The sequence below is a fragment of the Pinus tabuliformis genome, chromosome 9 (genome assembly GCF_031772625.1).
Source record: "Pinus tabuliformis cultivar Carrire ecotype Pingquan chromosome 9, CPIR1, whole genome shotgun sequence".
Taxonomy (NCBI): Eukaryota; Viridiplantae; Streptophyta; class Pinopsida; order Pinales; family Pinaceae; genus Pinus; species Pinus tabuliformis.
The window spans coordinates 334,559,369-334,587,361 of NC_142307.1; the positions used below are offsets into that span (position 1 = coordinate 334,559,369).

The 27,993-nt window shown below is 36.2% G+C and overlaps 1 pseudogene across 2 annotated transcripts; it reads left to right on the forward strand.

The window, feature by feature from the left end:
- The first annotated feature begins 7,790 nt into the window (after positions 1 to 7,790).
- On the forward strand, positions 7,791 to 10,247 carry LOC149148574 (putative pyridoxal 5'-phosphate synthase subunit PDX1 pseudogene; annotated as a pseudogene). 2 transcript variants are annotated; one of them, XR_016262420.1, is made up of 2 exons: positions 7,791 to 8,162; positions 9,048 to 10,247. The product of XR_016262420.1 is annotated as a putative pyridoxal 5'-phosphate synthase subunit PDX1 pseudogene, transcript variant X1 (transcript). The 2 variants fall into 2 exon arrangements; XR_016262421.1 differs by having other exon boundaries at positions 7,791 to 8,118.
- Positions 10,248 to 27,993: the final 17,746 nt, after the last annotated feature.

A 27,993-nucleotide genomic window follows, 5' to 3' on the forward strand; every position in this document is an offset into this window, starting at 1 on the left:
CGCATCAATATTGATAACTCATCGGATCCCTCGCTGTCAGGTTTAATAAAAGACGATTTGACTGATGAAATACTCGGCAGCAAGAGAGATAAAATAGACGGAAACAGCAGCGCTAAAATAACCGCAGCACAGCCTGATGAACACGAAGACACCAATCACGGCAGCATTGATGAGATTATCGCCTCTGAGGAAGCATCACATTCGGCTGGAGGCGAGGTAGACTACGGAGTCAATGGCGAACGCAGTATCATAAAGATGGCCAGCTCGATTATAAACCAGCAGACCAGTGACCCCGGAAATCAGAAAGATCAGCAACCAATCAAAACAGTCATGACCGCTATACAGCGTGACAATCCTGAAGGTAACAAACGTTGGAGCGAAGAGGATAAAGCCGCATCAGAGGGAGGAACAAGTAGCTTGGAAAGCGCCCATAAACACAGGTACGCTCTGAATTCTGGTGTTAATAAACAATTTATTAGTAATGACATTAATAATATAAGCATAGAAAACAAGTGTTCCAACACAAGTCAAGACAACATCATAGATAATGGGAACATAGAAAATAACCTTATGAACAGTAGCGTGAATAATAGAAAAGTAGTCAACATATCCTCTTATGAGATAAAAATAGAAGAAATGGAAGTCCTTAGCAAAGGACTTAACTTTGCCTTAGCCCCTAACAAAATACCCAATGAAGAAATCATCTGCAACCTTGAAAATGGAATTAAGTCTCTCAGGGATGATGACAAAGAACTCATCAGACAGGAAGTCGCTGTTATCCTTAGAAAAGCCAAGCCACCCAGAAAAAACCTAAACCCTGATCAGCTTAAAGCCCTAAAAAACCTTAGAAATAATAAGGACATAGTCATTTTAAAAGCTGACAAAGGTGGCGCCACTGTCGTTATGGATCATGCAGATTACATAAGCAAAATGAAAGACCACCTATACAACAGTGGTAGCTACAAAAAGCTAGAGAAAAACCCCATCTCCAAAATCACAAACCTCGTAAAGAAAGCCATTAAAGAAACTAACCTTGATGATAAAATAAAAAAGAGATTGACTCCTAGCAGCGAAATTACCCCCAGAATCTATGGAGCCCCTAAAATTCATAAAAAAGATGTCCCTCTAAGACCCATAGTCAACACCATAGGGTCTCCCACTTATGAGTTAGCCAAGTACGTCGCCAGCATTCTGTCCCCGCTCGTGGGTAAGACTAGCTCGTACATTAAAGACTCCAATCAATTTGTGAATCACATAAGAAACACCAAGCTAGAACCAGGAGACAAAATCGTGAGTTTTGACGTTGTCCAGCTCTTCACCAAGATTCCCCTAGATGATGCTATTCAGGTAGTCAAAGATGTAGCAGATCCCCAGACCGCTAAATTAGCCGAAATCTGTCTCCGCTCAACCTTCTTTTCCTTCCAGGGTGAAATATTTGAACAAACTTCAGGTGTTGCTATGGGATCACCTCTCTCCCCCATCGTGGCAAACCTTTTCATGGAAAAATTCGAGAAGAAGGCACTAGACTCATATCCACTAAAACCCAAATCCTGGGTAAGGTTTGTGGATGATACCAGTGTCAATTGGCCTCATGGCGAGGAAGAGCTAAACAAGTTCCTAGATCACCTCAATAGCTTGTCTGAAGACATCAAATTCACCATGGAAGTTGAAGAAAATAATTGCATTCCTTTCTTAGACATTCTCCTTATTAGAAGGAAGGATGGTTCCATTGGCCACAAAGTTTTTAGAAAAAAAGCCCATACTGATAACTACCTGCATGCCGACTCTCATCACCACCCCGCCCAAAAAATGGGGGTACTACAAACCCTCTTCACTAGAGCATATAGAATCTCTGATATAAACCATACTGATGAAGAAATTTCCTACCTTAAAAGGACCTTTTCCAACCTAGGGTACAGCAATGAAAACATATACAGAGCCATTCAAAAAGCAAAAACCGATAACAATAAAAACAAAACTAAAGACAACCCTACCTCCAATACCTGCCTTCCTTACATCCAAGGAGTCACTGACAAAATAGCCAAAATCCTCAATAAGAAAAATATAAAAACTGCTTTCAAACCCTGGTCTACCATTAAACAAAGAATGAGATCTGTTAAGGATAACCAAGAGCCACTTCAGCAAAAAGGAGTTTACATCATAAAATGCTCCTGTGGGGATCAATACATAGGAGAAACTGGGAGATCGGTTAGGACCAGACTCAAAGAACATAGTGCAGACATTCGTAACGAAAGAACCAAGACCTCGGCCCTAGCTGAACATGTAGGTAAAACTAATCATCATATCTGCTTAGAAGAAACCAAAGTCATTGCTAATGTAGAACACCAATTCAAGCGTAAAGTTAGGGAAGCTATTGAAATCATTAAACATCCTAGAAACCTTAATAGGGATGGTGGCATGGAAATTAGCAAAAACTGGAACCCCGTGCTAACCCCCGCTAATAATCTTAATAACAATGTTAAGAATTCCTAACCTACCATCATAATATTAAAAACAAATATAAAAGCAAATATGAATTATAATAAATATAATAAACATGTATATGAAAACAAATTTAAATTATCTTACTAAATAACATATATAATAATATAGATTAGCTACTATCAACAAGCAAACATACATTATAATAGATAAAAGATAAATTATTAAGTATACATGAGCATTAATAAATATCATAATAAATATCAATTATAATAAATAACAATTAGTATATATAAAGGAACTTTATCTAATACCATAATAAATATCATTAATAATAATATAGATAATAAGGAGCTAAAGAATAATATAGAATTAGAATAGCATTAGCTATAACAAATAATAAATATTTACAAAAAAAGCATTAAATATTAAAACACTAATAAAAATAACACTAAAGAATTACAAAAAGAGATTTTATTAACAAATAAATTTTTTTTTTTTTTTTTTTTTTTTTTTTTTTTTTATTTTTTTTTTATTTTTTTATTTTTTTATATATAGACATAATAAATAACTTACATAACAATAATAATGAAATCTCATTTTAATCAATTATGAAAAAACATTAAGCATCTAATAAGAAAGGTATAATAAGCATTAATGGATGCAGTTTATATAATCATTAATAACATTAATACTAATTAAACAATAAGGCTAACATTAACCTCATCAAAATATAATAGCAAATATAAATTATAATAGATATAATAAGCATGTATAAGAAAACATTATTAAATATCTTAATAAATAACCTATATAATAATAGAGATTAGTAACTATCAATAAAGCAAACATTCATTATAACAAATAAATAATAGACAAATTAATAAGTATATAGAGTGAAGCAGTGTTAAATATCATAACAAGTATCAATTATAATAGATAACAATAAATATATATAGAGGAGCTCTAACTAAGAGCATAGTAAATATCATTAATAACAATATAGATAATATGAGCAAAATAATATTATAAAATTAAAATAGCATTAACAATAAACAAACAATAAATATAAACATATAAGCATTAAATAATAAAAATACTAATAAAAATAATACCAATCGGAGAATTACAAAAAGAAATGTTAATAACAAATATAGTATTTATAAGAAGACATAAAAAATAACTTTCATAACAACAATAATAAAATCGCATTTTAATTAATTAAGAAGAGCAGCATAAATATCAATAAGCATTAACCATAATTAATAAAGCAAAATTTAATTATAAGGCATAATGACATAATAAGACAAAATATAAAATTATAATATTAATATAATAATTAAAAATAAATTACAAGGTAGTTATTAAAAATAGGTATAATGTAAAATCAAAAAGCTTAAAACAAATAAATTAAATCATCAAATAAGACAAAGAGTCGGCTATTGGGCTTCACATCCTGGGTTTTCATATTTATACCTAAAAATTTCCTTCTTTTCTCCTCACATTTGGTAACCTTTTGTCAGTTCAGTGTTGGAACTCTCTCATTATTCTCTCTCTCTCTCTCTCACACATACTCTTGGATACTTAGAGTTTTCTTGGAGCACTTTTGGAGGGTGTGGCATACTTGGATTCTTGGAGCAAGAAGGCAAAGGAAGATCAAGAAAGCGCAAGAAGGCATCAACAACAACAACTACATCAGATTTTCTTATAGGTACCGAGTTGCATGTATGATTTCTTCACTAGTTTTTGCATGGCATATGCATGTGGTTTCTTGGTTGTGATCTGTGATTGGCATGGAAGATTTCCTGGATCGACAATGGATTGCCTAGCCTTGCCATTTCGTGGATAGCCATGGTGATTATGGGTTTACTTTCATGGTTTTTTTTTGGTTGGTTCTCATGTTTCCTTAGCTTGGGTTGAGTTATTAGTCTTGGAAGCCCTGGTTGAACAAACACTCTGGAAGCCTTGTAACAACTTGGGTTGAGTTACTAGTCTTGGAAGCCTTGGTTGGACAAATGCTCTGGAAGCCCTTGGTGTGTTGAGTTACTAGTCCTGGAAGCCTTGGTTGGACAAATTCTCTGGAAGCCTTGTATAAGTTGTGGGTTGAGTTACTAGTTCTAGAAGCCTTGGTTGGACAAACGCTCTGGAAGCCCTGGAAGGCTTGGATGGAGACTAATCTGATGATGGTTTTGTGATGTTCGACCGTGAGGTGGAATCATTGTTTGATGGGTTGAGGTGGATGGCCTCTGGAAGCCCTGGATGAATTTTGATTGATGTGCTCTATGAGATCCCACATTCATGCTTAGAATATGGCACAGGGGTGAATGGCTGAAGAGAGATTTGGCTCAGCCATTCTATGGTTGGGTGGAACGTGGTAGTCTCATCTCCGGTTGGTTTATTGCATTCATTAATGAGAAATTCATTCCCTTGATTTTCATGTGTAAACGTATTGATGTATACATGGATTTTGATGGTTGATATGTCCATTGTATTTCTATTCCCATTATGTTGGTTATATGTATATTTTGTGACAACAGTTATGTATGGCTATCAGTATGTTTTTACTTGTATATGAATGGATAATGTATCTATGATCTAATAAATGATAAGGCAACAAATGACATCAGGAAACAATGGTTCATGGCGATTCTTAGATAAGTAAGAGATCCCTACACTTAATTATGTTGTTTACACTTGTAGGTTACATGTTGATGATATGTTTGACGAAATGCCTGTTCATGGCTAGTAGGGGTCTAGTTATGGTCTTGTTCATCTTATTGATTTTGCATCCTTGTTTCCTTGTATTCTTACCAATTTTAAGTGATCACTCCATTCTGGGCAGTGTCTCGGGCTTTGGCCCAAAAAAGATGGCTCAAATTCCGGAATGCTAGCAAAACAGAGCGTTAGCCTAGAGACTAACTCACCTGTGCAGTGTTTGGGGAGCGTTATAACTCACTTGGGCAATGTCTCAGGAGCATTATAACTCGCCTTGACAGTGTCCGGGGAGCGTTACTATGGCCTAAGTTGGTTCTGTGGATGATGTTGGATGATTATGTGTGATGTTCCGTTGATTCCAGTTCCTTAAGGTCACCTAGCAGGTCGAATCTGATCATAGTAGCCTCTCGTCTCATGTTTACCCTGATTGGCATGGTTACTTGGGTGGATGTGGGAGGAGGGTGTTACACTCTCTCCCTCAATCTCTCCCATCTCTCCCTTGTCACTCCCTCTCTCACTCCACCTCTCTCTCTCTATGCCTTTGTTCCTCTCTCTCGATCGAGCTCTGTCACTATCTCCCTCCCTCTCTCCCCCAACACATTCTTTCTCTTAAATCTGATCCCATTGTATTGTGTTTAAGAAAGTATCTAAATTAAAAAAACTCAATTGTTTGTAAAAATATTAAACCTATATTTTGGATCAATCATGTCAAAAAAAAATATAATAATGAAAAACTCAAAAGAATCATGCATTATCTTTCCTCTATTATTGTTAGTCACTTTGCTTGCTTTCATCATTTGGATCCTTAGTTAAGATTGATCTATGCTGGCTCTTACTAATGTTATTTATATTATATAAATTTCACTTCATTATATATAAAAGTATTATCGTTTTTAATTTTATTACAACCTTGATTTAATTTCTATGGGAACATTTTTAGTAGTAGTGAGGACACATGGTTTAGATATATCTCAAAACTAATTATAACCTTTTTTATTTTAGATTTGATTAAAAAAATGTTATAAAATAAAATTAAAATAAAATATTTTGATTGCGAAATAATTTATGGTTATTGGGCATGTGGTATTGATAAGTCAAAGTATTGTAGCAAAGTCTATTTGCAAGTTAATAATATCCATGGTAAAGCAAGGGTGAATATCCATGGTTAAGAATCTTGTCATATTGTTAAAAAATATTTTGATTGTGAAATAGGTTATGATTTTTTGGCATGTGGTATTGATAAGCCATGGTATTGTAACAAAGCCTATTCACAAGTTCATAATATCAATGACAAAGTGGGGGTGAATATCCATGGTTAATAATCTTGTCATATTGTTATAAAATATTTTGATTGTAAAATAAGTTATGTTTTTTGGGCATGTGGTATTGATAAGCCATGGTATTGGCCCATGGTATTGTAACAAATCCTATTTACAAGTTAATATTATCCATGGTAAAGTGGGGGTGAATATCAATGGTTAAGAATCTTGTCATATTGTTATAAAATATTTTGATTGTGAAATAAGTTATGGTTTTTGGACATGTGGTATTGATAAGCCATGATATTGGCCCATGGTATTGTAACAAAGCCTATTCACAAAATAATAACAAAATCAAAATATAACAAATTGAATTTTATTATTTTTATTACTTTAGCGTTTTATTATTAATCGAGCTATCATTTAAATGTTTACACTCATTACTCAGATTTATATTACTTTTAGCTTTTTCTTTATTAGTTTTTAACTTTTTGTTTATTACTTTTAACTTTTTATTATTAATGTAGCCAATATTTTAATGTTTACACTCATTTTTGATATCACTTTTACCTTTTTATTATTTTTTAATTAAACGTATATTTAAAATTGTTTACATACTTACATTACAACTACACATCTACCTTATAGTGAATTGTAAAATGCCTTCACACAATAAATAAATATTGCAACACATAAAAATAAATATTGATATTAACCATTAATAAATAAAATAAAGTAAAATACATTCCATTGTAATCCATATATTTAATTAAAATTATTATAACTAAATATATAAATTAACCAAATAAAATAATTAAAAAATATAATAATAAACAACAATCAACTCATATCAATTATTAATAATAACAATATTATATTATCAAACAATATTTTAATGGTAAATTTGTAAAAAGTGGGTTCCAATCCAATTTCAAATCCTAAGAAAAGTAAAACCCTTAGGTATACAAAAGGGTATATAATAAAAAAGTGGTAATGGATGTTGATGTCAACCATTATTAACTAAAATAATTTACTATTATTAATTAAAATAATTTATAATTAAATACGCTCTATTATGATTATGAAATTATTATAACCGAATATGATGAATTAACCGAACTATATAATTAAGAAAATGTAATAATAAACACATGTCAATTATTGATAATAACAATTATTATATGTATTGTAAGCCAACTTCTTCTCATACTCTTGATAAGACAAAAATATTATTTTGGAAATTATTAGGAGTAAATTTGTAAAAAATGGGGTCCAATTCAATTTTAAATCCCAAGGAAAGTAAAACCCTTAGGTCTACAAAACTGTATCATAATAAAAAGGTGGTCATGGATTAAGGGTTTAATGAACGATTTTTCTTTGTCCACGGAGAGGGAATATCTTCCGGCAAAATAAATTTAAAAAACTCAGCCGCCTAGTGATTGACCAATTGCAGGGAAGGCAGCATACTATAGACATATATATATATATATATATATTCATGTAAACAGAATGAAATAAATGTCTGCCGGCCTGAGAGGATTGGTATTGGATGGTGGCGTGTATTCCTTGAACGCTAGCCTCACAACAATTATAAGTGTTCTGTTATAAAGCCATTCAGCTTGGGAGTTTCCTTCATTCACAGAAGTTTGATAAGAATTTTTTTTTTTCCGGAGGCTGTAACAGAGGAGAGTAAGGAGAAGCTGTAAGTATAGTCGCTTGGCAGTTAGTATTGCGCGTTTGGAATCTGTAAGTTCATTGCTTTCCATTTCCATGATTTTAGAATAATAGGGCAATATGATGCTGACTAGGATTCTGTGATGATGGGTTGTGAATACAATAGGATTCTTTGATATCTGTGATGCAAGGTTCTAGTTGGTTAAGAAATTAGTCGGCAGTTTTGGTTTTATCCGTGCTTTGAATATGGGTTTAAGGTTTTAGCATCTAGGGATTGCTTTTCACTTGGGTTCTTGTCTATGCATGCAGTTGCCAAGGTATTGGGGTTTAAGGACTGCCTTACAGGGATTTCGATATGTTTGTGCTATTATTCAGCATTCTTTGGTTTTATTATCCATGATTTTAAGATGGGTTCTGTAGGGCTTAAGGTTTTCCGGTTTGATTTCCAGATGGGTTTTAGATGGTGCATGTTATGTTTCCCGGTGTAGTTTTGTGTGCATGTTATGTGAGGTTGGGTCATTGGACATGGATGTTGAGGTTGCATAATGTTTTTGGCATAGGGATTCAGGTTTCTGTATTGTTTTTATTTTTTATTTTTATCTTTTATATATAGATTTTGGGATTTTTTTTAGGCATTGTTGGCCCTAGATTGCCTTATATGTTGTTTATTGTTATTGGTATTGCATTGCCTTACAAGGTGTTGTTGTCATTGATATTGCATTTGAGATTTTCAGATGTCTCTGTACATGCATATGGATTGGGCTTCCAATTTTTGTTTGTTTGTTTGTTTTATGGGTTGCATGTTTCAAGCCATGGATTTGTAGGTTTTAGGTTTTTGTCTTAGGTTTAATACATGGAATTATGGGTGACTAAACTGGCATGTTTACTATTTTTTCATGCGATTTGAGATATATGTGTGGCTGTATTTAACAATAGGCTATACTTTTTTGGATCTAGGAGATTCATTTGGAGTTGCAAATGGCAAGTGATGGAGTTGTCACCGTCTATGGCAATGGTGTAATAACCGACCCGAAGAAATCTTCATATGCAGTCAAGGTTGGTCTGGCCCAAATGCTTAGAGGGGGGGTTATCATGGATGTCGTCAATGCTGAACAGGCTAAAATAGCTGAAGAAGCTGGGGCTGCTGCTGTGATGGCATTGGAGCGAGTGCCTGCTGATATTAGATCTCAAGGAGGAGTGGCTCGGATGAGTGATCCTGGGCTTATCAAGGAAATTAAGCGTGCCGTGACCATCCCTGTCATGGCCAAGGTTAGAATAGGTCATTTTGTTGAAGCCCAAATTCTGGAGGCCATCGGTATTGATTACATTGATGAGAGTGAAGTGCTCACTGTTGCAGATGACATGCACCATATCAACAAACATAATTTCCGTATACCTTTTGTCTGTGGTTGCCGGAACCTTGGTGAGGCACTGAGAAGGATTGCTGAAGGAGCTGCTATGATCAGGACCAAAGGAGAAGCTGGTACTGGTAATGTTATTGAAGCAGTAAGACATGTAAGGTCTGTTTTGGGTGATATACGTAAGCTTCAGAGCTTGGATGATGATGAAGTTTTTACCTTTGCTAAACAAATTGCTGCTCCTTATGAGCTTGTGAGGCAAACCAAGCAGCTGGGAAGGCTTCCTGTTGTGAATTTTGCAGCAGGAGGTGTTGCTACACCTGCCGATGCTGCCTTGATGATGCAGCTAGGTTGTGATGGTGTTTTTGTAGGTTCAGGCGTGTTCAAAAGCGGTGATCCAGCTCGCCGGGCTCGAGCAATTGTACAGGCTGTAACTCACTATAATGACTCCCGCCTTCTGGCTGAGGTTAGTTGTGATTTAGGAGAAGCCATGGTCGGAATCAATCTCAATGATGAAAAAGTGGAGCGATATGCAGAGAGATCAGAGTAAAATCATGGAGAATACTTAAAGATGACGTTTAGAGTAGAAGCTTGATTTTTGATGGAATTTGTTATATGTATGGTAGTATAGCCTGAAACTCATTATTTAGCAATTTATTTATCTGCCTTTTCCTAGAAATTGTTGATATCACTGTTAGAAATGAAGATTGAATTGCAACAAACTTGTAACCAATGATGTGTGTTTTCAGATAATGATGCCTTTTCAGAGTTATGTGATTGGGAAGCTTTTTCTCCTTTACTACAGTTCCTTATTTCTATTACCAATACCCTTCTTTTTAAGACTGAGATCATCATACCTTTATTTCAGGTTCTTTTTATTATTCAATTGGAGGAATGATTGTCTTCATATATAGCTTTTAGTTCTATTTAAACATATGAATACATGATGGAACTAGATAGAACTGGTTCTCATTGAATGTTCTAACATTATTTTTCTTTACCGCTTATATCATCACAAGTTCTTTCAAAAAGTTCAAACACAAAAACATGAGACGATAATTGATATTTGATTTATATTGCAGTTTATTTGTTTCCAGGTCTGTTAATTTTAGATAACAATGGTATGTTCTATGCTTAGCACAATTTACTTTAATGTTCTTTTAGCAGCCCAATAACAATTTCGAATAATTTTCAGTAGCAATCACATTAACCATTAATCACATTGACAGTAAATACAGATAGAACATAAAAACAAATGCAGAAGAATGTGTGAGTGAATGATGTCCAAATGAGGTGTGAGGTCTCTCTTATTTATGCCACTTCGTTGTGGGTGAAGAGACACATCCATTGGGCTTCTTGAGCTTACATTAAGCTGAGGCTGACTTGAATAATTTGCACATGTGATGGAATCAGCATGGAACGCTCAAGACTGTAAACGTCTATCTGCATTGAAATCTAAATTTGTTTGACAACATGCAAGCGAAGGATGCATTTTGTGAATAGTAACTTATAATAAACACCCTCTTCTGCATATTTATAGTATAGAAACAGTTAGGCTAAGAGTGACATAAATGTGTACAACACAAAGAATAAAGTGATGACTTCTCTACTCCAAAGTCTGCTGTTAATCAGAGCTGTTCATCGAAATAGCAGATTCTCTACCGTATGGTGCCCACCCACATTCTTTGGCTGTAGCAAAGCTCACATACTACAGCTTGCTCAAAATCAAGGCAAACACTGTAAATGCTTCTCCTCAAATACAGATTTTTTTTGTGTTTCAGAAGAAAGACTAGACTTTTATAAATATCCCCTGTTTTTTTCATATGTGATCTTTCTCACTGCTCCACTACGAACTAAATGAGTCTTGCGATGGTGAAGTCAACCTAGAAAAACAAGATGACTGTCAGTATAGATATCATTTTCTTGACATTTAGAAAGCAGAAGCACAGTGAGATCTTAGAATGCCATTTACTATACCAATAGTGCAGGAAGAGCTTCATACACGCCTTAATGCACATTATATAATCTTATTCAGAAGGGAAATTACTGGGTTGCAATAAATAAAACAATACCGCATGCACGGCATCCTCCTGGCTTGAGAACGCTTCCACAGTATATATATCTTATGACATCCATTATCCGTATCTGGCTTAGAAGGAGAAACAGAGATGCACCCACTCTAACTGGTTTCCATATCTGAATCATAAACACAAGTGTATTTATCATTCTCGTCTGGGACCACCTTAGCCTGCAATGAATTGAGAACGCAATGATGATCAATGAATTGTGAATGAATAGAGGGAGTTTTATTTTTCATCGCCTTCTTGAAAACACTGATCCATTTGGCACATATTATTTCAAAGAACTTCGCTTGTTAGTTATCAGATTATCAGTCTCACTCAACTCATAAGAATATCAAAGCCTCTGCACTGAGAGATCTGGGCCTTGTTTCAGGAAAGTAAAATCTTTTTTTGGGTGATGTTGATTGCTTGCAGCCAAGGATGCCCCTGCATCAGTGATCCTTGGTTAGAAAAATTCAAAAACGTAAACCTTTTGCTCATGTGTGCTGAACCACAAACTCATGAAGGGAGGATCAGAGTCTTGCACATCCTTCTGGAAATCTTACACAGACCAATCCTTTTGTACTTGTTTATTGTCTGGGAAATCTGCCCCTTCTTATGTGCACCATTACCGTATTTCATTCTTTATGAAATATCAATGTCATATTTGCTGCGTTCTTGCCGCTGTCATTACTCTGTTGTTGCTTCGTTCTATTCTGTTCATGAATTTCCTTCAGGCTTTTTGTAAAACTGTGAGCATCAACACTCTTTTTTATTCTTTGTTTCTAACAACTTGACCAAATCAACACCTTTTGGAGCCCCACCATAAAGTTACTCTCCAAAATGGACTTCTGCAAATGTATCTATTCATTACAAACGAATTCAACTTGAGCTAAAGCCAAATCCCATTGACCAAGTGTTGTCTCTAACTAAACGTCTCATCAAGTTACCAATACCTTGGTGAACAGCCTTTGTTCGACCATCCCTCCATAGGATGATATGTGGAGCTAAAGTGCATTCGAAATCCATTCTCCTCCAAGGCGTTCTCCAAAAATATCTGAGAAATTTAGTATATCTCTCTAAAGTGATATTTCTAGGTAGTGCATAGTGTCACAACCTCCGTGAAAAACAAAACTACCTTGTGAGTAGCATTGTTCTTCTTGCATGTTATCAAGTGTGACATTTTAGAAAATGTGTTCACTATAACTAGCACTGAATCATTACCTCTTTGTGTCTTGGGCAGTCCCAAAACAAAATCCATGCTTATGTCTTATCATTGTTTCTCGAGTATTGGTAAAGGAATATACAACCTGTGTCGGGGCTTCTTCCCTTGTCTAAATTGACAAATTATGTAACACTCAACAAACTTCTTGACTTCTTTTCCAAGAATATGTCAAAAACACCTTTCATCTACCGAAGCTTTTGTCTTATCCACTCTCAAGTGTCATCTAAACCTCCACTATGTAGCTCCCAAATGAGATTTCCTACCAACAATCTCTATGATACACACTCCTTAAATAGTAATCCCTATTGGATATGAAAATCCAAGTACACTTGTATCTGTACTACATGGCTCCTTATAAGCCTTCCATGCCTATGCAAAATCAACATCATCTATATATGACTCTTTCATGATGTCCAAACTAACTACTTTAATAGACATTGTGTTCAGAGATATCTGTTTCCTACTTAAAGCATCTTGCTACTTTATTGGATTTTTCAGATCTGTGTTTAAAAACATGTGAGTAGCTATGTAAAAAATCCAACCATTAAGAGGTTGTTGGTTAATCTTAGCTGAATCATTCATGCTCTAGAATGCCTTATGATATGTGAACAATACAAATTCTATTGCCAATGATTATAAGCTCGAACAATGACTTTGAACTATTGGTCATAAATTGATTACCTTTTCTTAGCCTCATTCAATTTCTATTAAAAAAATGCTATAGGGTTACCTTCTTGGCCCAAAACTGTTCCAATCACTGAAACACTTGCATCGCAATCTACTTGAAACACCTCATTGAAATCTAGGCTTGTTAATCCTTCTTGTTTCGTTACCTTCCTCTTCAACGTCTCAAAAGACTATTGCTGTTATTGCCCACTGGAAAATCCCCCCTTTCATACATTGAATTAATGTTGCTTAAATCCCACTAAAGTTTTTCATAATTTCCCTGTAAAAGCTTGCCAAACTATGACAGCTCCTCACATCAAAAGTGAATTTAGGCATCAGCCATTTAACAATAGCCCTTAGCTTTTTGGTATTCATTTTCAAACCTTCTTGGGAAACTACAAAATCGAGAAAATCAACAATTCCTACAAGAAAGTACATTTCCAATTTAACCAATGTACCTCTTTCTTCAAATGCATAAAATGCTTTTTGTTGACTATTAGAAATCAGAATGCCATCAAGTTATACAATGACAAACTTCTCAAGAGAAGGCTTCAAGACTTGATTCATCAACAGCATAAACATACTAGATGCATAAGTTAAGCTGAACGACATAAACAGCGACTCAAACAATACATCGTTTGTCTCGAATGCTGCGTTCCATCATCACCTTCCCTTTTCTGGTTTTAATGATATTTGCTTTTGAAGTCTATTTTCAAAATGTACTTTGCCCCACAGAGTGCATGAAGTCATACATCCTTGGCCAATTATTGATAGGCCCCAAAACAATACACATTCTCTATTTGCCACCTTTCTTAGGTGCCAACATTGTCGGTACAACACAGGGACTAAGACTCTTTTGTATCAAACCCCTATCAATGATTCATGCCCCTACCTATTTACTTCATTCTTTGCAGGAGTCATTTGCTTAGGGCCTTTATGGCCCATACTTAATCTAAGGGTTAAGTGTCTCCGATGAAAACTACTTCTCATGGGAAGTATACCAACATGATGTCACTCGAAACTATCTTCTTAAATTTGCTCAACAAATGTTGGACCTTAACTATCACATATCTGTTTTTATCAACATCTTGGATTCTCTTCAATGTTATGGCCAAACAGAAATTGGCCTTCTTTTGCTCCTTCAGAAATTCCTCGGTTTAGCACAACAATACTTGGTTGTTATTGCTATGGCTACGTCCACTACTACTGTCATTATCATTGTTCATCTTTACAATGTTCTTCTCTTTCATAGGCAACAATATGAAGAAACTCTGTCCATCCTTTACAAATTAAAATGTATTCTCCATAAAGTGATGGAAAACTTTCTTGTCAAATGAAGAATGTTCATGGCAGCTCATGGTAAGCATCCATCTCAATGACTTCACATGGTACCTGATACATATAATTTTTCTTTTGAAAACTTAACATGGATTGCTTTGTCACAACTACTTGTTGACCCTTCTACAGCCATGAAACATGATATGCCCTACGAGGAGGAATGCATTTTAACTTCAATGTTTCAATAACCTTTGTGGAAACTGAATTTTCCTTAATTCTGTTATCTATGATTAAGTTACAACATTTACTCTAAATCTTGGAATTAGATTTGAAAACACTCCAATCCTAGGTTCCTCAATAGTTTTGTTCTTAAGCTTCAGAAACATACCCTAAACGTCAGGTTCTCTCATTATTCACGATGAATTATAGCAACATTCGCTCTAATGACCAATGCTTCATCCTGCAAGACGAGTCCTGGCCTCCTATCTTTTTCCATAATTGTGATTTTTCTAGCATTATGATGCTTTTTGTCTTTCTACCCTATGTTTGTAGCAGATGATGAGACATACTTACCTCTTTGGCCTTTTGCAAAACCTTTACCATTGCAAATGTTGTTACCTCTAGTATATTTGTTGCTGGTCGTTTCATTCTCTTTACCATCATTGAGTTTACCTCTTGCATCATTTGTTCTTCCTTTACCTCTAGAGGCTCTTCCTTTGAAGGTTAGTTGATGTCTCCTATTTAAAATTTCCTTCTTCAGAGCAGTCTGATAAGCTGCATCTACATAATGATGGGTACTCCTTTTATCTTGAATTTGAATTTTAAACCATTAATGTACCTCATTGTCGTATAGTACTCTAGCTCTTTAACGCTTGATTAGAGTGATAAATTGAAGAATTCTTTTATATACTCTTGGATATATGTCTCATTTTCTCTATATGCTTGTCTACACAAACTCGGTTGGTAATCAACAAGTAAGAATTTATCCTTGATTTTGCTCACCATTTTCTTTCAGGGCTTGATCTTCTTTCGCTGCCTCTCTACTTTGTCTTTCTACGCAATGACCCACTAGAGAGGGGTGGCCCTTCAACTTAGTTACAACAAACCAACCCTATTGGGGTCTTCTACATTTTCCTACCTTGTGAATGAGAGCCTCATCATTTAAGTTACCATTGTAGCAAGAAATTTCCAGTCTAGAATTACCTCTTTCCTTCATAAACTTGATCAATTGCGTTTTTGAGTCTCTTTCATTATTGTTTTGCTCTTTAGTGATCTCAGATTCTAATTTGAACCTTCTTCGACATCTACAACTCTTCAGTTCTCGTCCTCTATCCCTCCAATATTTTTATCCCCGTGCCTCATCCTCCTCCTCCTTGTAGAGACACCCTTGTATCTTGTCTTGTAGTTCACAACCTAACTACCATTCTGATGGTTTCCTTCGTGGCATTTCTACCACAAGCTCCACTTTCATGGATCACACTTTATTGAAGCAATTTTATCTCAAGCCTCAATCCAACCACAATTTCACATGGGAACAAATTTGAATAGGGACAAATTTATAGGAACAAAGCTTGCTTTGATACCACTTGGTGCAATGCTGGGACATGTGAACAAATAATAATTATTGCAAAAACAATCTTTCACCTTTGGAGTGCTAACTCTACAAAAGTTGTGCCTACACACATGCTTAATGAGAGTTGCAACACAAAGGATAATGAAAACCACTAAAAGATTGTAGGCAAACAAGGGAGGTGAATGAAATAAATTCAAACTTTATTCACATGCTAAGGCCAAAATTGACGTGTTACATCTTGGTATGGAGATCTTCTTCTCTCTTAGACATGTATAATGTAACCCATGATATCTTTGGTCGAAATTCAATATCTAAATACTTAATGTTAAATTGTACACATATCATACAATGTATCTCACTAAAAATCTTAGGAGTTGAATCCCCTTGTTGAAAAGATAAATTATTTATATAATTCTCTCATGTCATTCTCCAACTTGAAGGTCAATTCCCCTTCCTTAGCAATTTCCCTTCTACAAAAATGGCCCTTTGGATTCTTTTTTAACATGTGGACAATTTTCTCCATTTTTTGTAATCCCCCTCTTAATTCCATAACATTGTCTCGAGAATTTCACTCAATCTATGCCATAAGGTTCCGATGCCCACATCATGCTCACGTGGCAAGAGTTCTTAATTCTGTGTATTTTATAACATGATTCTACAATGTGCTAACTCGTCTTGCAATATAAATTTTAATAGATATAATGTTTAACTTTACATTAAATCATCAACTTTCTTATTACATTTTTTGAAATAAATTATCTCAAATAATTTTTTTTTGTCAAGTTGTTTGTGTCCTCCAAAGATGACTACAAGTTTAACCTTTAAAACCGCGATCCAATGGCATCTAAGCTGTCAAAATCACTTAGGGATCGCCCCTGGCCTGGACCACATAGCCCTTAACATCACTGGATTTTTGCCGATAGAGTTGACTCGATGACTTTCACATCATATAGTCACTTAACAGTACACCCTATCACCATTTATTCTATGCAATTATTTCAAATATTTAAATATATATATATATAAAAACATAATTTATATAATTTTTTCCCACCCTAAATATAAATATTATTGGTTATTGTTAAAAAAAAATCCATACATCTTTATTATTTGCAATCATAAACCGAAAAAGTAAATTAAGAAGTTTCCTCTATGGCAAAGTCAGCCCCACAAAATCAGATTGGATTCTAAGTTCTAATATCTTCACGTGTATGAGGTCCATAAAGATAAAAAATTCAAGTTAGAGAGATCGACACAAATTTAAACTCCGCGATGGGATCCACTTACGGGTTTACTAAACACGTGATATATTAAACACATGGTATAAACACAAGATATAGTTGTGGTCGAATATTAATCACATGATATAGTTAGTTGTGGTCGAATATTAAGCACATGATATAGTTGTTGTTTTGACAATGGGGCACACGGCGGCCTAACAAAAATAACATTGAAGTCTTATTTTATGCGAAGTCTTATTTTATGCATATACACATATATATTTTATTTAAATTTATATTTTGAAGATGTATGATTTATTTATTATTTTATTTTTTGGATTTTGGAAAAATTGTAATTTATAAAGACAAAAATACATTTTGTAGACTCTGAAAAGCATAAACATATGGCATGTTTCTGTTTTCACAGGATACAAGACAGACAAAAGTATAAAAAAAATAAAAAACTAACTATTGTTTTTTCTCTCTTTCTTTTTTCCACCTTTCGCCAACCTCCAGTTTTGGAAGTGGTTGATACAATGGAAAGCTGATTTTCACTTGTATGAGTGGGAGTGTCTTTGTCAGAATCGGATCCCTCTGATCCATGAGTTCGCTTGACGCCAGTTATTTCCATTCATGTTAGTTGAGATGCTTAGTGTTGCATTGGGTTGTTGGGGTCTTCTTCCTCCTTTGGTGTGTTGTTTTGGTCCTTTTGATCCTCCATTTCTGCTTTGTGTGCTGTTGTTTCTGCTTTTTCTACATCTTCCTCCAAGGGGGATATATATTGCCATCCTTTTGGCAGTTTCTGTTACTTCTTGTTCCGTTTTGGGGGTTTGTTTTGCTTTAGTACAAGCACTGTGGAGGTGTCTTGTTTGTAGACATCCTCGACATCAGAAAGCTGTGTTTTCGTAGTCTAGTGGTTGTGTCCATTGTGTATTATTGACATTCAAGTTTATGCTTTCTGGTAGTCCTTCACTGAGGTCTTCAATGCATATCCTGACAAATGTGAATATCCCCCTTGTGATTCTGTCATCATCGGTCTTTAGGAATTTTCCCAATACATTCCCTATGGCGATTAATACATTATGATGCTAGAAATGTAGCAGGAGGTTGTGCAACCTTACCCACATTGGCATCTTTGATACCACCATTGTGTTGGCGTCGAATTTCGGAAACCAAAGGGTCATAAATAGTCCTTCATTGCCCTAGAACCCTGGCCCCTTATTGAGGATATATTCCCTTTATTGTACTGTTCTAAATCTGACTATAAAAAAACCTTTGGGACATAAGTATATCTCATAGTTTGGAGACCAGGTCTCATAAATCCATTGGTGCAAAACATCAGATTTTGGCTCAAACCCATTAAATCTGCATATAACTGATTTGGAATAGAGATCTGTGTACAGGTCTTTTACCTTAGGAATTGCTATGGTAAGAGCAGGATTCTCATATTTTTGTTCTACAATGTAGGGTTCTGGGAGCTCGAGCGGTGTTGCGGTTTTACCTCTGATTGCTTCCTTGAAGGATCATGTGCTTTTTGAGCTGGTTCCAGTACTTCCACCCCTCAGACGCAGGTTAATTATGATGGTTGAGTCTGCGGTGATGCCATAATCCTGGAGTGTGAGATTGTCGTGTAAACTGTGGCCTAAGCAGATCAGATTTTGTCGGTATGCTGGTATACCAAGGTGGTTCTCGATTTTGTTTTTTAGCTCCTAAATCTTCCTCCTTTTCCAAATCCTCCAGCAAATAGTCTTGCCATCCAATGTTTTAATGAAAATTTGTATCTGATCCTCCTCTTTTGAGTGTGTGTCCTTCTGAGGTATGGCTCAATCTGTTACCCATGTGCCCAGATATGTCAGATCTAAGCATCTCGTTGCTTCCGTGCAGAGCTTCATCATGTTCCAGCCGACAAGAGCACCACCGATCTGCTTGACTAAGAGGCCCTTTTGGTATCTGAGTTCAGTGTTTGCCAATTCTAGGGCATATTCCCGTATTGCTAAGATGATATGCTGATCCAACTCCGCAAGATTCAGTGAAACCTGGAAAAATGCCAGATCTGTCCTCATAAAGAGCTTATCGTCAACAGAAAGGTATTGGGTATTGCTATTTCGAGGAGATACTTCCGGATCTTGCTAGATCGAAGGCAAATCTGTCTTCTAGTTGATCAGATTTGATAGGATGTGTCTCAATCCGTGGATAAAATTCCAATCCAGATCAAGAACGATCGATCCTTGCCAATGAATAGAGCTGGTAACCTCTGAGTGATGGCTATTTCGAATCAGTATTTGTATGACATCTTCTGCGTGGCCGCCTTTGGTTCTATTAACTGGAGAGCGAATTCTCTGTCCAGGGCTGCCATGGCTTCCTAGGCCTCCGAGCGTAGCAGTTACGTCAGTGCGTGAGACCACCCCCGCCTTCAGATCTCCCGCTCCTGGGCTAATAGAGGATGAAAACTTAGGTCGTAGCGGTGGTGTCCGACCTCTCCCTGTTGATGGGGATGAGCTTTTCCTATGCGGCGTAGGTCTGCACCTCCTGGGACTGTCGCTACGGTGAGCGTAATATTATCTGAAGGGTCTCAAACGAGAACGAGGGCATGAGCGTATACCTAACGTTGCATGAGATTCGAAGTGTGAGGATCCAGACATCGACCTTGATGGCCTTGCCCACCGCGGCTTGCCAAGTCTCGCCATTCCGCAAGGTCGCAATCTGTAAACCCTCCATTCCCCTCTCGCTCATCGGTGACCTAGTCCTCCCTTTGAAGATGTACAATTATTAATATTATATGTATTATTAAAAAATATGTTTTTGGAGATTTTTTTTAATTTAATATATGAAGTATCATTTTCGGATTAGGTATGCAATGTAAGTCATTAATACATTACTTCTGTTTCATGACAATTAACTAGAATGGTTATTTTCTTATTATTCTTGAATATTATATTTAACAGTTATTGTATTAAATGAAGTTTATAGGTGTGAATAAGTGGGATCGACACCTAGAAAATGCATAGTATTAATCATCGCTTATGGGACTTGCACCTAGTAATCGAAATTCTCAAGAAAATCACTCATCTGAAGGCTACTATGTCTCAAGCATGCTCAACCATGGAGTTGTCCCCATAGTCAAGCTCACTTAGCATACTACCTCATTTCCAATATTGACAAGTATTGTGCCTTATGAATATTCATTTGAAGCTCCCTTGACGCTTATATTTAAGCTTTGGAGGACTTTCATCGTCCAATATATAAAATGTCATTGTTGTAATTATGTGTAGTGTAAGTCATTAATGTGTGACCCATATCCCATCATAACTAATTAGAATGACCAATTTCTCATGAATTTTAATAATAGTTAGCACTCACTACATTAGGTGATGCCTACAAGGGTGAAGTAGGATCAAACTAACAAAATGGATTTCAAAGCATCAATTATCACCCTCTAGTCTTACACTTGATAATTATAACTTCTTGATAACATCACACATCCCAAGACTACTCGGGCTCAAACGTCCATGGACTTTTGCCCAGAGTCAAACTAATAAATCTTGCTACCCAATTTGCAAAACTTTAACAAGTATTGTGCCTCACTTAGCGCTCATTACATTAAGTGATGTCAAAGGAGTGAAGAAGTGGGATTAAGAATAGTGAAATGAATTGCATAATAACAATCATCACCTTTGGACTTGCCTCTGGTTACAAAAACTTCCAACAAATGTTACCCATATGTGGTAGCTGCTACAACAGCCCCAAAATTTCAGCTTTCTCAAAATTTTGGAGAACCCCATACTTAATTCCTCATCATCCTTTGCCTATGGTCTCCTAGGGTTTCATCTCCCCTTAGACCTATCTAGGGTTTCCTTGGGACCTAGGAAGTTTAACTCTCAAAGTCCAAAAACTTAAGTTTTCCTCACTAAGTCGAAAATCACAATCACATTTTGTAGTGGCAATCTTACTAGCCACTAAATTTGCCATTTGTGACCTCCTTTGTGCTTCTTCACTCTTCAAGTCACTAGTCGCACCAACAACTTGTAGAGGCAACCACACTGGGCATAAGAATTGGGCATAAGAATTGTGACTTGCGACCTCCTTTAAATACTCTTTCACTAAGTCGCAAAGTCACATTCTTGGTCATTGGTAACTCCTCACTCCAATTTGAATGTGTAATTTGCAACCTCCCTATGCTTGTTGCATGCGATAAGACCACTCCGCGACTCTCATGACTCCAAACTTACGACCTCCCTTTTCTCGTCGCACGCGATAAAATCATTGCGCGACTCCTATGTGCGACCTCCCTCCTAAGCTTGTCTCATGCAATAAAACTATCACGCGAGTTTAAAGTGTGACCTCCCTCGCACGTGTTACTTCTTTATAAAACTCCTTGACTCTTATTCGTCACTTCATTTTGCCTTCACAACGGAGCAAGCAACCCGCCCTCTAGCTTGTCATAGCGACTTGCGACTTGGTAAGTAACGCATACGTTAAGCCTGTAATCATTACTTCTAGCTACAAATTGACGTTTCTCGAGTTACAAGCTTACGTCGTATTTGCAACCACGAAAACTCTCGTCGATTAGCTTTGAGTGTACGCGATTTGAAGGCCTAACCCAATGTTCATGCCTTTGAATTGCCCGTCGCTTCCCCAACTGCCATCCAAGGTTGTAACTTAACTGTCGTGACTTACGTAAGGTCACAATCCACTCTCTCACTGTGCCATATAACCTCGCGACTTGCAATAAGAGTTGGGGACGTGACCTCACCATACTGGTCCTGCACGAGGTTGTCGATTCTACCGATTCTAATTGCGACCAACATTGTTGAGCCGATGTGTGACCTGTCTTGTTCCTCAAGAGTGTCACCTGCTCTGCTCTTAATAAATGTGGCCATATTTGTGAGCCAGTTTTGCGACTAGACCATCACACTAACACTCCAAGTCGCAAATCGCAGTTGTGAACCTTAGTGATGCATTAGCAGGGTGTGACCTGTCCTGCCTTTCAAAATTGTGATTCATCCTACCAATTACAACTGCGACTTGCACAAATCCTTTCTCCTTTCCCAGCCCAAATAGCCTTTACCCTAGCACCCTAAAACCTCTAATTAACATTTTTATTTTCGCATCAAATTGGTGATTATCATTGTTTGTGCTAACATTTATGTCACTAATCAACATTTTTGAGATGTCTAAGTACCATCGACTTAGATTACATCAATATCCCATCTTCTTCTTGAGAGATGTGCCACTTGTGATCAGAGGTTATATCAGGAGTTCCAATAGAGTTCAAAGAAACATAGAAGGGGTCATGGACAATCCGCCAAAGCTTCCCATCTATGTTGATATTGCTTTTCAAATTGAAAAAGCAACAAAACTCACTTGGGGTGACATCTACTTAGAGTTTGAAAATAAGGACATTCCATAGGACTAGGAATATTTTCAGTTATATATCAATATAAAGAAATCTTGGTTGCATCAAGTGACAACACACCCGCTGGTCTTCCCGTGTGCCAAAACGATGGAGTGGATATTATAACACAAAAACGAAGATAACTGGGCAATCAGGGGACATAATGGAGAGCTTATAACATCCTTCACTATATCGATATTGCGAGTTACTATAAGCTACCAAAACATGAGGAATCCTTTAATACTAAATGGTTATCAACTTTCAGTGAAGCCAGGTCCAAGGATATATTCAAATCATGGTGGCAGGAGCCAACTAAATTCAGGGTCAAAGCAGATGCAGTTTATAAAAAAAAAAAATCTCAAGAAGGTGTACCAGTTGATGGCTACCATGATGAATATACTCAATGGGAAGGAAAACATTGACACCTTTCTAGGATCATGGGTCCCCTTGATGCACATAGTTGCTACAAAAGGAACAATTTTCAATTGGGCAAGCATTCTTGCATCTTCTCTCAAGTCAATTTCCCAAGTGGCCAAGAACCTGGAAAAAGGGAAACAATTAGTGTTCTATATGGCTTCCTACCTCTTAGATGCAATCTGCGCAAGGTGTGACTTCAAAGGCTTAGGTTTGAAACGGACCCCAGAAGAGCGAAAACATGTGCATATTCACTACAAAAGCTTTTGGAACACGGATTACAAGGGCATGTACGAAAGGATTACATAATCCTTCATTTCTCTTTTGTATAGCACACTCTTTGGAGAAGAGCCTTTGTGCATGTCCAAAAGGGCTAAGAAATCCCTCCATGATATTGCAGATTGGTTCCCAGTTGGAGAAGTAAATTATATCAGAGTTTTTGGTGCCTATAAACCTCCTCTCGGTCTCCCTACACTGGTAATTAACATAGTGGTTTTACAGGAGGTTGCTTATCAATTAACTACGGAGTTGTATATGACCTTAGTCAAAGGCAATAAGGGACCATGTCCTGTCTTCCCTTTGGACATTGGATATACTATCCAAAACTTTAAGGAGGTCAAAGCGGAAGCCAAGGTCTTGAATCATTTCCTTGTCATTGAGTTGAGGTTCCATAAATATGACCCAAGGGGTATTGTGTCGGCACACTACAAATTAATTGGATTTGGATGGGCCTATGCATACTTCGATGATGATGAAGAAAACATCAAATACTTTTATAAATCTTCCAGGGCAATAGGATCAAATGTACAACAAGAAGCGAAGGCAGAACAATCAGTGAATGATACACAAGAAAGCATGAGTCTTGAAGCAAGGGAAACCATTCTTAAGAGAAACAAGGGGCAGGGATCCAATAAAGAAAAGAAAAAGAAACCAAAGGTTAATCAAGCAGAGAAGGAGCAAAGCAAGAAACATGAAGAAGAGGCTTAGTGAAAACATGAAGAAGAACTTAAAAGGAAGCAGGAAGAGGAGAAGAAGAAAAAAGAATCCCTAAGGAAGAAGAATGCAAAAGCAACAAAGAAGAAGAAAGGAGGAAATGAAGAAGGAGATGGAGGAGGAAGAACTCAAGAGAAAACAAAGGAAGAAAAAGCTTGGAGAGAAGAAGCACAAAGAAAGAAAGAAGAAGAAAAGGAAAGGAAATACAAGAAGAAGAGCAAGCCAAGTAACAAGAAGAAGCCATAGCCAAACAAATTGAGTAGGATCTATTTAGAGAGCAGGAGAACAAATCAGTAGAAGATGATTAGTTAAGGAACTCAGAGATGCAGGTGGAGGTGCCCACCTTGAACATTTTTCCATCCACTCCCATCACTAGCAAACACTTCCCAATGCAGGAATTGGGCATTCCGAAGGAGGGAGAGGAATAAGTATTGGACATCTCTAGGCTGACCTTTGATCAAGTCCAATATAAAATCATGCAAGAAAGCCATAGGTGTTACGCTAAAACCCAACAAAGCCCATATCAGTTGTCATCGAAAAGGAAATTGTCATCAACATCACGATGAATCATGAAATGATAGCTTTTGCTAGAACTGCTTTTGTAATAGCTACAAAGTTAAATATAAATAAGGAAAATAAGGAAAATGCAGACTTGAAGACAAATCTAGCTGCCTCCAAGCAAAAGGTTGTACAATTATAGAGTGAGAACCAAGCTTTGCTTGCCTCCCGCTCCCAAAGCAAAGATTTAGAGGCATCTATTCTAGATGAAGTACATATACTAGAAGAGGTAATGAACTTGGTTTATGATGAGATGATGACTTTACATCAAGTCATGGCTCTGTTCCCAAGCATGCACAGGGAATTGAAAGAAAGGGGAATGATGATCAAAATAACTATTGTAGCAGTCGAACACATATATGAATGTTCTAACCAGTCTGATAATCCACCCAAGGAACTTCTAAGGAAAAATTGGATACCAACGAAAAATGACAAGGTTGTTTTCCATGTCAATATGTAGTCACATGACAAATTGGCCAAGGATCTAGACAAGGTAATGGCATCATACAAGCACTTCCATGGTCCACTGGAATCTCTTGTTGAGTTGTACAAGATTCCTTCCATTGGCGCAGTGGGTGAAACAAGAACAAAAGAGGAAGTCAAACAAGAGATTTAGGGATTCTTGGATCCCATCAAGCAACTTGTTGCAAGAGATGGCTTGGAAATTATGAAGGAGGTGATTGCTCAATACGTGGTTGAGCCTGTAAGGCTATACACAAAGCTTAAGACTCTATCAAATCAGGTACAAGTCAACAAGTCCACCTTGATACTAGATGCTATAGAATGATTTTAGAGGCATGGAGATGAGTTGTAGCATAAGATCCTGACTCTTGCAGGGGAATACAAGCTATGGTAGCCACACTTAGTATAAGATTTCGGATGTCCCAGATCTCTCTATTACTAGATTAGCTGATTGAAAAGTCTTGTTTTCTTTAATATTTAATGTAATTTGTATATTATTAATAGTAGATTATAATGTAGAGTAGAGAGACTCATATGGAATATGAAAGGTCATGGGGAAGCTGAAGAGACATGAGGTAGATGAAATGTCATGGAAGGTGAAAGGTCACCTTACCTTTTATAAATAAACCCTTGTGGCTAGATGTAAAGGGACCTTTTGTTTTGGACTCAACTTGTGCATATTTTTTGAGAGCTAATAGATCTTTTGTGAATACAAGTAGTGACTCTACACTTCCACTGATGGATTTCATGGGCATTTCATGTGGAAATGTTATGGATATTTCAACTTAATGTTTGAATTTCTTTGAGCCTGCGTATGCAATTCTTTTCATGTGTCGTCAATCATTGTGAGATTCCTTATGTGGCGATCGGATGGTATATTTTGTGCTTACTTTATGTTTATGTCAATGATTGCTTTATTGATTTGAGCATATATTATGTGTAGGTTTGTACACTTACATTTTCATGATATTGTTGGTTATGAACTTGTTTATGATCATTGAATTAATATTTACTGTATACATGAGTTTTATTTGAAATTTTGCTAACACTGCTTCTCTTGAGATTCATGTCACGATACTTGGTCATTGTTATATTCATAACATTCCACATGTTCAATTTCCATAAGTTGCTTAATTGCATTTATTGAAGTTTTATTTGTTCTCAAAAATTTGTTGTTTATTTTGTCCCAAGCGAACCTTTAACAACATGGTTTTAGTCGGGCCCACATACCGGATGGGAGTCCCTACTAATTTGGTAGCTCAGGGACAAATTCCCTCCTTTGGAAAACCTTCCTCATTCAAAGAAGGCCCTCTTTTTCCTTGGAATAATTTATTTTGGTAAAGGAAAAATATTATTTGTATTGGAAAACACACAAGTACACAAAAGTATAGGTCGACCTAAAGGAAAAATTGGGTCTCCAAAGTCACATATAAATACACATGAAGGTCACCTCATTTGATCATCACATCACACATCTCTTCTCTCTCTCTTCTCTTGATTGGTTCGTACAGGTCTGCAATTTAGGAGTCTAAGCTGACACATGTGAAGGGAAGGAGGTTGACTTTATTTTATGCATTAACTTTTTGTTTGGGTAGTCGTTGACTACCTTTGACTTAGCATTTTGACTTGCAAAATTTCGAATCTTAGAGGCCAAATTTCTTGGTGAAGGAACCAAATTTTTATGGGCACTATGACTGGGGTTGAATGTAGTATATTGACTGAAGTTTGACCGCAACTTTCCCTCTCCTTTGATTGAGTCTTTTTGGGACTATTTTGATTGAATTTTGACCAACAAAGGAGGTCAAATTGTTTGACTATTGATCGAGTTGATTTGGAGTTGATTTGACTGCTGAACGTTGACTAGTTAGGGCATAATTTTCTGTTGTTGATTGTTGTTGACTTTGACCAGATTTCACTTGTTGACTAGATTTGACTTTTGGGCTCATCTCTTGGATATTGGTTAGTATATTTTTTATACGTCAAAGAATTGACTTTGACTCTTTATTGTTGAATTGGAATAGTGTATCTCTCTACTAAACATTTGATGACAATCATATAAAAGAAGAATTTTGAAAGGATTTTCCCTCTTGTGGGGTTTTTCCCTGGTCTTTGACCAAATCTTGTGTCTCTCTTGTCTCATGTTCTTGGTTGTCTTTTATTGCATTTGAATTATTTTTCTATTTACAATTGCTCATTGTTATTGGAAGATAAAATTTATTTAAAAGTGATTGCTAATTGAAGAAATAATTGGTCTAAATGATTTTTCTAGCATAAAACAGTGGAAAATTAACATGGTGTCAATGTTAAGGTGAACACAAGCCCAAGGAGATAAGAGTATAAAGCAATCACCTTTGAAGGAATCTATTTGGAAGAAGCCACCTGATCAATATGTCTACCTCTTACTTCAAGGATACAAAGAAGTTGGGTGACTCATCAAATTTGGTTGCTTAGAAGATCATGTTGGAAGTCATATTAGATGATAATGATGTCTTGGAATATGTGGAAGGAAAAGTACCAGAGCCACCAGAAAATGCTCCTGTTGTTCCCAAGTCCAAATATAAAAAAGGTGAGCTCAAAGCTAAGAAAATTCTTATTGAGTCTTTGAAAGATCATTTGCTTACTTATGTTTGGAAATTGAAGAAGACTAAGGACATCTATGATAAGTTGGTTGGGATGTATGAGGTCAACAATTTGAATCATA